We start from the raw sequence: 14,038 nt of genomic DNA on the forward strand, positions 1-14,038 counted from the left end.
AACTGTTCCTTATTCTGTTATTGTTACTATTATTTGTATTTATTTATTGGCAGAGATACTCAAGGAGGGGAGCTGTTTGAACCCGGCAGTTTCTGGAGCAAATCAGCATAGCAGCCCCGAGGCGCTGGCTGAACATGCCTGAAGCAGGTTAAGGGGGAAACTCAAGGGTGAAATCCACGAGGGGCCTACATACCTTCAGCCGCGCAGAGAATGGCAAACAGCAAGGAACTAATTGTTCATGCACCTGACCTTAAATTGGCAAATCCTTCATTGGACATGTCCAAGGCCGCTTTTCTTCTTGACTCAAACAACTTGGTTCATTTGTTTATCCATTCATGTGTTCAACAGACACGTTTGTACGTCTAACAAGTACTAACCGCGTCTATGTTAGCCCAGGTCTCTTGTGTTAAATGTTCAAGTACTATCTCATTATTCTTAATACTGTCAGGTATGTGCTGTCATCACGCCCCTTTTATTTATTTTATTTTTTAAGTTTATTTATTTATTTTGAGAGAGAAAGCACAAGTCAGGGAGGGGCAGAGAGAGAGGAGAGACAGAGAATCCCAAGCAGGCTCTGCAACATTTAGTGTGCAGAGCCTGATGTGGGGCTTGAACCCACGAATGGTGAGATGACCTGAGCCGAAGTCAGACACTTCACCGACTGAGCCGCCCCTTATTACCTGCATTTTAAAGATGGTGAAATTGACGCCTGGTATATTAGCTTCCTAATGTCTCTGTAGTAAATTATCATGAACTTTGTTGTTCAAAACAGTATGAATGTATTATCTTGTGTCTCCCGAGGTCAGAAGTCCAACATGGCTCTAACGGGGCTAAAATCAAGGTGTGGACAGGGCTGCACTCCCTTCTGGAGGCTCCCTGGGACAATCTACTTCCCTGATTGTTCTAGAAGCCACCTCGAGACTTGAGGCTCCCCACCTTAAAAGTCTGAAACTGCAGGCCAAGTCTTTTTCAGAGAGCATCACCGTGACACTGACTTCTTCCTCCCACTTCCAATTTTAAGGACCCTTGTGATTACCCTGAGCCCACCTGGGTAACCAAGGATAAACTCTCTATTAAGGTCAGCGGGTTAGCAACCTTAATTCAGTCTGCAACCTGAATCCCCCCTTGCTATTTATAGGTAACCTATTTATAGGTTCCGGCGATTGGGATGTGGCCACAATTCAAGTGGCTCATTCATGGTCAAGGGGTCAGTGAGTGGCAGACCTTGCACTGAGGCCTTGGTGGTCTGGCTCAGTCTGCTTTTTACCTCTCCTCACCTCTTATTTTTTTTATTATTATTAAAAAAATGTTTTAATGTTTATTTACTTGTGGGAGAGAGAAAGAGAGAGCAAGTATGCAAGCAGGGGAGGGGCAGACAGACAGACGGAGACGCAGAATCTGAAGCAGCCTCCAGGCTCCGAGCTGTCAGCACAGAACCTGATGCGGGGCTCGAACTCACAGACCGCGAGATCATGACCTGAGCTGAAGCTGGATGCTCAACCAAATGAGCCACCCAGGCGCCCCTTTTAAAAAAATTTTTTTTAATGTTTATTTTGAGAGAGAGAGTGAGCATGAGCGGGGGAGGGGCAGAGAGAGAGGGAGACACAGAATCCAAAGCAGGCTCCAGGCTCCGAGCTGTCAGCACAGAGCCCGACGCGGGGCTCGAACTCACAGACCGCGAGATCATGACCTGAGCCGAAGTCAGATGCTCAACCGACTGAGCCACCCAGGCGCCCCTCTCCTCACTATGTGCCAACGACTCCTGTAGGGGCTGGGGACACATCAGTACATAGTACTGTCAGTCTCTGACCTTATGGCCCTTTTATTCCACTGGCGTCCTTGGAGCCGAGTCTCACGCACTATGGACAAGAAAAGTTTGAGGCACTGCCAGACGGAGATAAGCTCTGAGCTGCACGGAGTACAGGAAGGGGTGAGAAGAGCAAACACAGTGAGCACCCGGGGATGCAGGAGGGGGGAGGTGAGGAGGTGGGCACTGAAAGTACACTGGGACAACAATTAAAGACATAATCAGCTATGATTAGGCACTAGGGACTCTTCTGGGACCGAGTCCCTTTCTCTCACTTTGATTATGTGTTGACCTGTGCACCGCCTGAGTGCTGGCCTTCCGGTTTTTGTGCACTTTGCCCACGCCCACATCTACCAACGCGCCTTCATGCTGCCCTGGGCCATGAGGCATTGCACACACACACACACACACACACACACACACACACACGCACACACGTTCACACGGCCTTGGGCATGTCCAGGCCTGAGCGGCCGCCTGACCAACCACTTGACTGCTGCTAGCTAGTGCATTTCTCCTGTGTCTGCTGGGGGTTCACAGGCCAAAGCAGAGCAGAGGAAGTTGGCCTCCAAAGCCTGCTCCTGACCAGGGACCCGTCACTAACCCACCCTTTTGGAATTAGATGACCTGAAATGGAGCCTGATCTCTGCCAGGTGCCGACCGATGGACATCACCCTTCCTGAGCGTGGGTTTCCACCCATGTAAAAACGGGCCTGGGGATATGCCTCCGGGGAGCTGTTGCAGAGAGGAGTTATGATAAACGTGGATGCACTTTGTGACTGTAAGACGTATGCGAGCAAGTTGTGTTATGAAAGCAGTGCTTGTGGACGTAATAACGGGCTCTCTCCAGCGCCAGGGAGAGATCTAGCTGAGCTACAGGGACGGGACTGTAAGGACAAGAGGAGCTACGTTTTAACGAATCACTCGGAGGTCACTCATTTCAATGAAACTTATCCACCTGGGACACCAAACACATATTTGAGCATAATCAAGAAGTTTTTATTCAGTTTGGATAAACTTTTATTCAGTTTGGACCTCTGATCTAGTCATTAGGATGTTCTCAGTGAAGAAAATCTCCATCTTTACAGGGTAGACTTGATTTCTTTTTTTAAAAAAATTAAAATTTTTTTTTTTGTTTTTAATTTCCAGAGCAAGAGAGACAGATCATGAGCAGGGGAGGGGCGGAGAGAGAGAGGGAGACAAAGAATGTGAAACAGGTTCCAGGCTCCGAGCCATCCACACAGAGCCCAACCGTGGGGCTCAAACTCTCTCTTTCTTTCTCTTTCTTTTTTTCTTTCTTTCTTCCCTCATTCCTTCCTTCTTTTTCTTTCTTTCATTCTTTCTTCCCTCCTTCCTTCCTTCCTTTTTTCTTCCTTTTTTCTTTCTTTCTTTCCTCCTTCCTTCCTTCCTTTCTTCTTTTTTTCTTTCTTTCTTTGTTTTTTGAAGAAGCCAAAAGACAGCCACTGCCAAGTCTTGTTAATAAGGAGGAGATGATGGTTTGGGGACAAATGCTGTGAACTGGCTGAGGGAGACATTCCCAAGGAAAAGCTTTCAGATCATCTGTGCAAAGACAGTGTTGTAGGAATCACAGGAGAGCTTCTTGAGAGAAAACACATAGCTGGAAATGTCAGACGTGGCCAGGTTGTAGGATGGCTTATTATGCCCATTCATCACTGCAGAATATTTGTACGAAGGTTCCTCCCCCACCCCAAACCCAAGAAAGTACAGAGCCTTCTTCTCTACCTTATATTCTGAGCCTAGGTGATAATACAGCTTTTGTATGCTCTGAATGAGGTTTAGTGAACTCGGCACCTGATTTCTAACCTTAATCCAATACTTTTTAGCTAGATGGTCTTGGGATGTCACTGAATTTCATCACTTCACTTTATTTACTTACCCAGTGATTCTCAGCTGGAAGTGATTTTGGCCCCTACGGGCCATCAGACAATGCCTGGGGACGTTACTGGTCGCCACAACTTGGGGGAGGGGGAAGGTGGGGTGTGCCCCTGGCATGTATGGGTTGAGGCCAGGGATGCTGCTAAAAATCTTACAATGCACCACACGGCTCCCACAACAAAGAATCATCTGGCCCCTAATGTCCATAGTGTCGAAGCTGAAAAACCTTGTACTAAGTAGAAATAATAGCAGTACCAACCTCCCAGGGCTGCTATAAGACTCAATGTACGGAAAATATTTCCCATGTTGCTGGGTGTGAGTTGGGATATAATCAACGTTAATTATACTTGTGAATAAAAGTGGAATATTGACTATAATATGCAGCCTGTGGGTATACCCACTACCCTCCTCTGTTCTTTGTACCCTCACCCCTACTCTGAAAATCATTACTTTGATGGCCACATCTGGTGTGCATTTTCATAGACACCTTTGGAGATGGAAAAGTGGTCATCCATGCAGGTCAGTGGAGTCTCTATGTCCTTGAAAACTCACACTTTTCCCACCACTCAAATTCTCCATCCTGGGATGAAGGCCAAACACCATTATGAATATTACTACCTCAATTAAAACAATAGTTACCATGTATCTGGCACTTTATATACGTGATTTTAATTTAATATTTCCTATAACCCAGAAATGGTACTACTATGGCCCAGATGGCTGAGGCTCAGAAAATATTAAGTAACTTGGCCAAAATTAAATGGCTAGAAAGAGGCAACAGCCAGATTTAATCTCACATACATTTGACTCATGTCGAACATTCTATGATTCCCTGAAGCTGGGGAAAGACATATTGAGGAGACTGCTGCACTTTGGCCATAGAACCAGCATTCTGAGCTAAAAAATGCCTGCTTCTTTTCTAAAGAATTTCTTTGTGCTTCTTTCCAGCTCTCTACCATTAAGGAGAGCTGTTAGGTGCCTAATTAAACATATTTGTTTCAGGCATGAAGGTGGTCTTCAAGAGTGAAAACCTCTGAGTATTTGCAATCTGTCTTTCAAATGGCATTAAAAATTCATTTTCTAGAATACTGATAGATCTCTGCCCCCCACCCCAAGCAACAGAATCTATGTTTTCACAATCCATAATTCAAACCCAATCTTGGAAGAAATGTTAAAATGATAAACATGTTACTTGTGATGTGTGGTTGTTTAATGATGATGTTATTGAGCAAGGAAATTAGACCCATGTCAGATGTGGTTTTGAAGGAGATGCCGGCAGGAGGGAAAGAATGGCAAAGAGATTCTTCTTCCTGGGAAGAGCATGCTATTTATGTACCTCTCTTTCCGAAGTTTCTTAAAAACACACTGGCCTTTTGGCTTCCTCTCTGACTCATGTTTCAGAAGCGTGTTGATGTGTTTGTTTTAAGCTTTCTCTGGCTAAATGGAATCATAATTGATTATTCCTTGAATTTAAGCGTTTGTTATTGTTGTTGACTTTTCAACGTGGTTGTGATGGAGGGATCGGCAGGGGAAAGGGTGGTGGTTTTCTTCATATCGAACTTCTGAACGTACTCTCAGATTTTCTCATGTTCTAAAAGGCAATATAAATGCAGCAGAAAAGAAACAGTTGAATGAGTACTTTCACTTTGTCCTTGTGTCCACAAAAATGAATTCATGGAGTCCTCTCTTTACCAACAGCCAGACTTCCCAGATTTGCCCGTTAGCATTTTATCTGTGTCTTTTCTCTGATCACAGGGACTTGCTACTTTTAAGTGTGGTCGGCAGCACCTGGGAGCGTCTCGGAAATACAGAACCTACACTCCACCCAAAGCCATGGGACCAAGATCTGTACACTGTGAATTGCCACAGGTGACTCATGGGCACTGAACACTGGACGAGCACAGAGTACAGAGTCCCCTGTCCAAGGATGTGTCACCAGTCAGTATCAGCCTTAGACTTCCCCCCAGTTAAAAGAGGGTGTGGGGCAGAAGCTCTATTCTAGTCCTGAAAACAGTGACTTAGTAACCACTGAGCAGCTTTTCTGCTCCAGGTTCCAGACAAAGCAATGGGAGCATCCTTCCTGCAAGGTCCCTGTTCCCTAGGTGCTTTTCCATGCACAGGAGACAGAGGATAGAGCAGCATGCTTGGGTAGAATGCTCTGCAATGTTCTGGAGCTATATATGGCAGCCACTGGCCATGTCTGGCTATTGAGCACTTGACGTGTGGCTAGTATAACTGAGGAATTGCATTTTAACTTTACTTAATTTCCATGAATTTAAATTTAAATAGCCGTGCATGGCTAATGGCCACCATGTTGGATAATCCGGCTATGGATGACACGGAGGTGGTAATGGGAGTGGGAACAGAATCCGTGGGAGCAGCAAGGTGAGCGGAGATTTCCCAGCCCGGGAGGGAGGGGCGCAGGGTCAATGTCAGGTCAACGTCAGGCCTCTGTGTATCTCGTTTCATCTTGGATCGGCTCCCAAATTCGGGATGACATGAGCAGACTCAGGGACCAGCCTTTTGGGAAGTTTAAAATCCATTATATTCCCACCTCCTGCCTTCTCTCTCGTTTCCGGCCCTCCCTCATTCAGAGGTGGAATCACTCTTGCTTTGCATAGTACAAGCTTCCTAAAATGTCCGGTTGGGTACTTCTGCCTAACTAATTCCTTTGCATCCTTTAAGAGCCCATTCGAAGCCCATCTTAAGATTTCTGCTCACTGTCACTTCCGCTCGACTCCCTTCTCCCCGGTGCCCCTTCACGGCAGAGAGCAAGCAGGGCAGGGAGGTTGTGTGGTTGGTGCTCTCTAGGCCTGGGCCGGAATCCCCGGCTAGCTTTATAACCTTGGGCACGTACTCTAACCTCTCTAAACTTCTGCTTCCACATCTGTTCTGCGAAGATGCAAAAAAAAAAAAAAAAAAAAAAAATGCATATGCTCTCCGGGTGATTATGATTTAAACGACTGCCTACACGTAACTCCCTCAGCACAGTGTCCAGTATACCGTGAGCCCTCGAAGAATATTTGTTATTGGTACTATGTTTTTACCAGTATATCCTCGATATTGCTATATTATTTATGCCTCATTACAAACCTATGTGATCGGAGCCCCCCGCTCTAAAATGTTTTTATGACTCCTTTCTATGCAGCAAAATGCCTGGCCCCAAGTAGCTGTTTCACGAACGTTTACTGAATGCATGCATAAACTAATGTGCGGGTGAATATGTACATGCATGAATGGTTACATGGATAAGTGCCTGATCGGCCTGTGCAGATGTCCAATGGCAACGGTGATTTCTCTCAAGGCCAAGAGCATTTGAAAGTGACCATCATTTGGGGGGCCTGTCTCATGCTTACTTAGCTTAATTCTAAAGCCCTTCCCTCACCTATAGCCTCATGAAAAGAACAGGAGTTACAATAACAAATACTTCTTCATCATAGAGAATAACAAGATATCAGGGGAAAAACAAGAACAGTTAATTTAATTTAAATGTTTATTTCTGAGAGAGAGAGAGAGAAGGAGAGGGGGAGGGAGAGGGAGAGAGGAGAAAGAGAGGAGAGGAGAGGAGAGAGGAGAGAGAGAGCACACATGCACAGGAGGGGCAGAGAGAAAGGGATACAGCATCTGAAGCAGGCTCTGCTCTGACAGCACAGAGCCCGATGCGGGGCTCAAACTTGCAAACCTTGAGACCGTGACCTAAGCTGAAGTTGGACATTTAACCCACTGAACCACCCAAGCTCCCCAATAGAACAATTTTAAAAGAACATAACTCCATCATCCACATAGAGCTACTGACACTTAAATGTTAGAGTATTTCCTTCCAGGCTTTTTTCTGTGTATATTAAAAAAAATTTTTTTAATATTTATTTATTATTGAGAAACAGAGAGAGAGAGACCGTGAGCAGGGGAGGGGCAGAGAGAGAGGGAGACACAGAATCCGAAGCAGGCTCCAGGCCCTGAGCTGTCAGCACAGAGCCCGATGCGGGGCTCAAACTCACAAACCACAAGATCATGACCTAAGCCGAAGTCGGATGCCTAACCGACTGAGCCACCCAGACACCCCATTTCTTTGTACATTTTTAAACAAATCTGTGATTACACTGTATTTGTAATTTTGGCTACGTGTTTAAAATTAAAAAAAAAAAAAATCTGACACAACACCAGGTTGGCAACTATTTGAAGAAAACTGGAGCCTTCACACATGGCTGGGAGAAGTAGAAATTGGTATAATCATATGGAAAACTGGTCTGTGGTGTCTGTGAAAGCTGGAAACAAGTGAATTTCCAATGATCTGGCAATTCTACTCCTAGATACATACGCAACAGAAATGTGTACATATGATCACCTGAAGAAGCCTTTTCATGAATCATCGTCGCTGTACTGTTTGTAATGGGTAAAATTGGAAACAATCCAAAGGCTCACGGAGGGTGGAACGAATAAGTAACTGTAGCATATGAACACAATGGAATGGGGATCAGGAAGCTACAACTCCCACAACGACCTGCATGAATGTAGCAAACAAAATGTTCAGGAAAGGAAGGGACAAATGAATATAGAAACTACGACTCTATCCAGTTTCAAGACGGGCAAAACCGAGCGAAAGTCTTAGAAGGGGTTACCCTGGGGGGGTGGGGGGTGGAGTAAAGATTTGAGTGGGTGGAGGCCAGGCTTCTGGAGTTCTATGATGTTTATTTTTCCCCCCCATCCGGATACTGGGTAAATGAGTGTGTTCATTTTGTGAAAATTCATTGAACTGTATGTTTGCTTATGATCTGTGCACTTTTCTGCGTGTGTGTTATATACATCAATAAAACTTACTGTGCAAAGTCTGCCATAGTATAAACTCCTTTTACAAACTCATGTTGATGGCTGCAGAATGCTCCATCTACTTGATGCACGGTGACTTACTTAACTATTTTCCAGTTTGTCACCCTTTTCAGTAAATGCTTCGATGACGATGTTCGTCCGCGCGCTCGGAAATGTGGATTAAGGCTTCTGTCCTCAGGATTGATCCCCGTAAGTGAAATGAGAGGCTTTTGAGGCTCTTGGTGTCACTGCACATCGCACACTGAGGGCAGCTGTGGTTGTCATTCTTGCTGCTGGTTTACTTGTGGGGTGAGCATGAACATTTGATCATATCCCCACTAAATGTGGGTGCTCTCAAGAAAAAAATATATATATATTTTTTTTCCAAGGAAAAATGTTCTAAGTGAGCATTCATGGTTCTCACTTTGAATTCTGTTTCCTCGAGGATGGCTTTTCCAGCATCAGGCGAGAAGGTGCCTATTCTCCGGGACCCAATTTCCCAAACGCAAGGAAAAGCCAAACGAAGCCCGCTACGTGCACAGGGTGCTGAGAAGCGGAGATTCCCACGCAGAACACAGGCAATTTCATGCACAGAATGGATATTTTGCTCTGTTTGCTGAGCTGAAACCAAGGTGCACGCTGGAGGCCTGACAGTTCCCAGCTGTAGCAGCACAAACGTGCGGTTCTAAGACTTAAAAACTGTTTTGAAAGATTTGCTTAGTTTTCCAAAAAGAATTGTCAGTTTCCCAGCTAGTGGGAGGCTGGCTGCTGAGGTGGGGAAGGAACGAAAAAGGTAAGTAAGCATCAGAATCCAAACATCCTCTTCACATTAGTGCGGGGCAGATTTGGGGGCGCGGGGCCGGACTTAACGCTGCGGCTGAAACACGCCGTGAGCCCGTCTGACAAGGCGAGGCTGAAAACCAGAAATAGCAGGAATTGATTGAAGACGTTCACTCTCGCATCCCGTTCGCCAAGAAGAGCTTAGGACCCTAAGGATCGGTGCTGGGGGACTGAGACAGACGCTCCAATCATTCTTCTTAAAAGGAGGGAAAAACAGAGCAAAAATCTTTGTGATAACTTGAGGCAACTGGTTTTCATTTCTGGTCTTAGGGAGTAGGTGACTCTTCTCCGAGCACCTCTTAGGTTTTGCACCAGGTGACAGAGGGGGAACTTCCCGTCGGAGTGGCCTCGCTAAGTAAATGTGGCCAAGGTCTGACCTGAATCGCACACCCAGACAGGTGGCTGTGACATCTCTGGCCAAGAACAATGTGAGTCACCCTGGAATATTTTGCTGTTGTTGTTGCTATAAATTGGTTTTTGCCGTGAAGAAGATGGTAAAACAAACTCTCAACACAGCTGGTTCAAAAGATGGGGTGGTCTAGCTAGATAAAGGGCAGGGGTCTGCAGGGAGCACAATGGGGTTGGGGTGGGGCGGGAGGATGTGGCACAGGGGAAGGGGTCTGGGGTGGGGGACAGAGCTGTGGCACAGGGATCCCACTCCAGGAGGAGAATTTAGGGTCTGGTGAAACCCCTACTCCTTTCCCGCATGTGTGGAAATTACACACCTATCAGCAGCTCTTAGTGGCTTTTCCCTAAGTCAAATACAATGTTGGTGTTTTGTCCCATTTAAAGCAATTTACAAAACGCAACTGTACAAGGATATACCCATAAGTCGAATATAAGTGCCCTTTTGCACCTGTGGTGCCTAAAGCTAGCAGCGGATTAGCTCTAGGACCCTGGTGGCACCTCCACACGGCAGGGCTCCTGGGGTGAGGCCATCGGAAAGAACCAGGAGCCCCTCAGACTCTAAGGTGAGAGGATGCCCATGATCTCTTACTGTGGGCGAAGGCCAGTGAGGAACTGGATCGCACCTGCCTGCTAAAAATGTCTCCTGCAAAGGGGAGCAGAAACCTTCTCTCTTATTTTACACATTTCTGCACTATCTTCATTACCAAAAAAAAAAAAAAAAAAAAAAAAAAAAAAAAAAAAATCAGTAACTAATATTTCTCCAATGGAAAAAAAATATGATGAAAGCAATCTCTTGGATTGTTAAGGGTGTGTTTTTCCAATATGAAAGTACGTGTTTTGGCAAGGAATTTAAAATGGACACCTTCTGGGGCGCCTGGGTGGCTCAGTCAGTTAAGCGTCCGACTTCGGCTCAGGTCATGATCTCGCGGTTCGTGAGTTCGAGCCCCGCGTCGGGCTCTGTGCTGACAGCTCAGAGCCTGGAGCCTGTTTCAGAGTCTGTGTCTCCCTCTCTCTCTGACCCTCCCCCGTTCATGCTCTGTCTCTCTCTGTCTCAAAAATAAATAAACATTAAAAAAAAATTTTAAATGGACACCTTCTGCTGTGGCCCTAAACTGCTTGAGGTGAAAGGGGAGACTGATTCCTCTTTAGGAGCAGGGTTGTAGTTTGGTTTTCTGGGGTTCTGCTGTTTTTTGGACGATTATCCTTTTCCTACATTCTTTCAGAGAAAGAGAGAATTTGCAGCTTTGCCGGGAGGCCCAGAGGGGTCTTGCCCAAGATCATATTTGCTGGAAGCAGCAGAACCAGTCCTCCAGTTAACATGGTCTGACCCCAAATCCCAAGACAGGCAAGTGCCCAGAGCTATTCCCATCCATTTATATCTCTAAAATGGAGGTCACATTGGCTGGAAAATTGGTAGCCACTCATTTTGTCTGAAGAGTGCAAGTTCAAAAATCATACTCTGTGGTTTTAGACTGTTCCCTAGCTGTTCGACTTTGGAAAAGTTGCCTAACATCTCTGTGCTTCAGTGTTCTCCACTATAAAACAGGGACAACAATTAAATTTACCCCTCAGGGTTACTGTGGCATTACAGGAACTATTATTTGTAGAGTAGGAGAGGTGGTTTCTGGTATATAGTAAGGATCTAATAAACGCCGACTGTATTTATTAATAATAAACTTATTTTTTAACCTTTGGCATATCAGACACCTCAGTTTTCTCATCTACAAAATGGGGACAGTAACACCAATTTCTCGGGGGTCTTATGACAATTAAATGAGATAATATATGTAAGGTGCTTGGTATTAGGTAGAAGCTTAAATAATGTCAGCTCATTTTCCTATCTGATTTTCCTCACCGGATGACCCTCACAATGCAGTAGTGATGACATTTCTGTGAACTGGCTGTTGGCATTTATGAGGAAAGGGTGCTCATATTGGCTAGGGGTGACCTGGAGAATTATTTATGAGTCTGACAAACAGAGCAGCAAAGTAAGATGCCCAACATTCCTATAACCAAATATTCCTGTGCCCTGAAGCATAAAGGATGAAGTGGAATAGGGCATTCAAAGAGCATTCTGGAAGCCCCTGGGAAACCATGAAGGCAGCAGATGGGGGGAAGCAAGTTAGCATTTCACAGACTGAAGGAAATCCTCCCAGACCTGGTGGAAGAAACTTTGCTAATCCAACATACAACCACACAGAAAATACAGGCGTGTTTACCACAGGGGACAACGAACACCGGTCCTTCGCTGCTAGGAATGGCCTTGATGGGTAAGAAATACATTCAGGAAAATCAAAAGTCCCTTAACCATAACTGTAAAACTTAGACCTTTCGACATGAATATCCCTGTGTGCTTTACACAGGAAATAATGCAATATATGTTAAAGGGCAAAAAAAAAAAAAAATCATCCAATTCCTCAGTGAAAATACAATCTGGGGCAATTGTTTCCCATTTAAACCACATTTGCATTGATTGAAGTAAGTGATAACTGTGGTATTGTGCTATTTCTAGATTTCTTTTCTTTTTTTTTTTAGTGTTTATTTATCTTTGAGAGTGAGAGACAGGGAGAGAGAGAAAAAGAGCACTAGCGGGGAAAGGGCAGAGAGAGAGAGGGAGACACAGAATCTGAAGCAGGCTCCAGGCTCTGAGCTTTCAGCACAGAGCCCGATGCGGGACTCGAACTCACAAACTGTGAGATCACGTCCTGAGCCAAAGTCGGAGGCTTAACTGACTGAGCCACCCTGGTGCCCCTCTAGAATTCTTGATTTCATCGTTCCCTGATGTTTAGTTTTTCAAACCCCTCCACCCCTCTGGTATTTTTTGACCTAGCATATAAAACCGTATGTTAGGGGGAACGCACTTAGCCATGCTGAACAATATATTTTTCTTACTGAAAAGGCAACAGGGCAGAGTGGCTGAGAGTCTAGGGCTAGCACTGGGTTTGGTTCCTGGCTCAGTCATGTACTAGCTATGTGACCTGAGCAGGTTTCCTGCCCTGTCTGTGCTTTTGTGTTCTCCTCTGCAAAATGGGGATAACAGTGCTTCCCTCCTGGGTGTCTTGTGAGCATCGAATACGACAATGTCTGAAATGTGCTCAGCAGAGTACTTGATATATTGGATGTGCTCAAGGTACGATAATTATTATTTTTAGCATTGTGACTCAACCATTGTTCTATGACCCTAACGATTCTCTTGTGACGAAATGGGGAGGTATCTTACCTGCATTATCAGCTCTGCAATTAATTTGGCTATTTCTCTGTTGTCTGGTTATGGGTCTTAGTGGGACTTTGTGACTCTGTCAGTCCCCCATCTGTAAAATTGCAGATAATAACACCTTGCACGAGTTTCGAGGGGATTAAATGAGGTAATGTCTGTGGAATGCCTGGCCCAGAGTAAGTACTCAGCAAATGATAGGGTCATGATTCCTTCTTTCTAAAATACTCAGCATTTTACTCCTAGGTAAGAACACCCCACTTACAAGTACTCTTATTTTAGCTTGTTTTTATTTACTTTATGACTAATGAATTCAAAAAACTTGATTGATGCTGTAGAAAGCATGTGAGGCGATCAAATAAAGTTCCGAAGCAAATGTTCATTTTGGTGCCTTCATTTGTGATGCATGTGTACAGGTGTTTGCAGGTTTTATTATTTTTTTAAATTTTATTCGCCTCATTTTACTTATAAGCTCAAACGTGTCCCTAGAATACCTACTTGAAAGTAAGAAAATAAATCCATATGCAAGCAAACTTTTAGTATCTCTGCTTTTCACTGCTAAAACTGTAGCACGGGTACTTTACATACATCAGCTGCCCAATTAAAGTTTGTTGAATAAACAAAATAACCTAGGAAATTCCCTTGTATTACGTCAAGTTTCTGTCTCTCCACTTTTCTGGCCTTCATAGCTCCATGTTATTGGGGAGTGGGGTATTCCTGCTGGCGTCTGGAGGAGATACAGGGGTAGCCAACAAGTAAGGTGTAGCCAGCGATAAAGCTGCCAAGGGGTAAGGCTGATGATCCACAACTGCGGGACTTAGCGATAGCTCTGCCTGTGTGACCCTGGGCAAATCACTCTCCCTCTCTGAACTTAAGGTTCTTCATCTGAAAAGTGAAGGGCTGGATTCAGTTACGTCACTGCACCGCCTCCTTTTCTCTGCTGATGGAGAGTTGGCAGCTTGACCCGAGGGGGACTCAGAGCCAGCCTTCACTTTGGAATTTGGGGCTGCGGGCAGGGGCAGACAGACCTTTGGGTGAAATCCGCTTTTGCAATTACCAGCTGTACA

The sequence above is a fragment of the Leopardus geoffroyi genome, chromosome E2 (assembly GCF_018350155.1).
Source record: "Leopardus geoffroyi isolate Oge1 chromosome E2, O.geoffroyi_Oge1_pat1.0, whole genome shotgun sequence".
Classification (NCBI taxonomy): Eukaryota; Metazoa; Chordata; class Mammalia; order Carnivora; family Felidae; genus Leopardus; species Leopardus geoffroyi.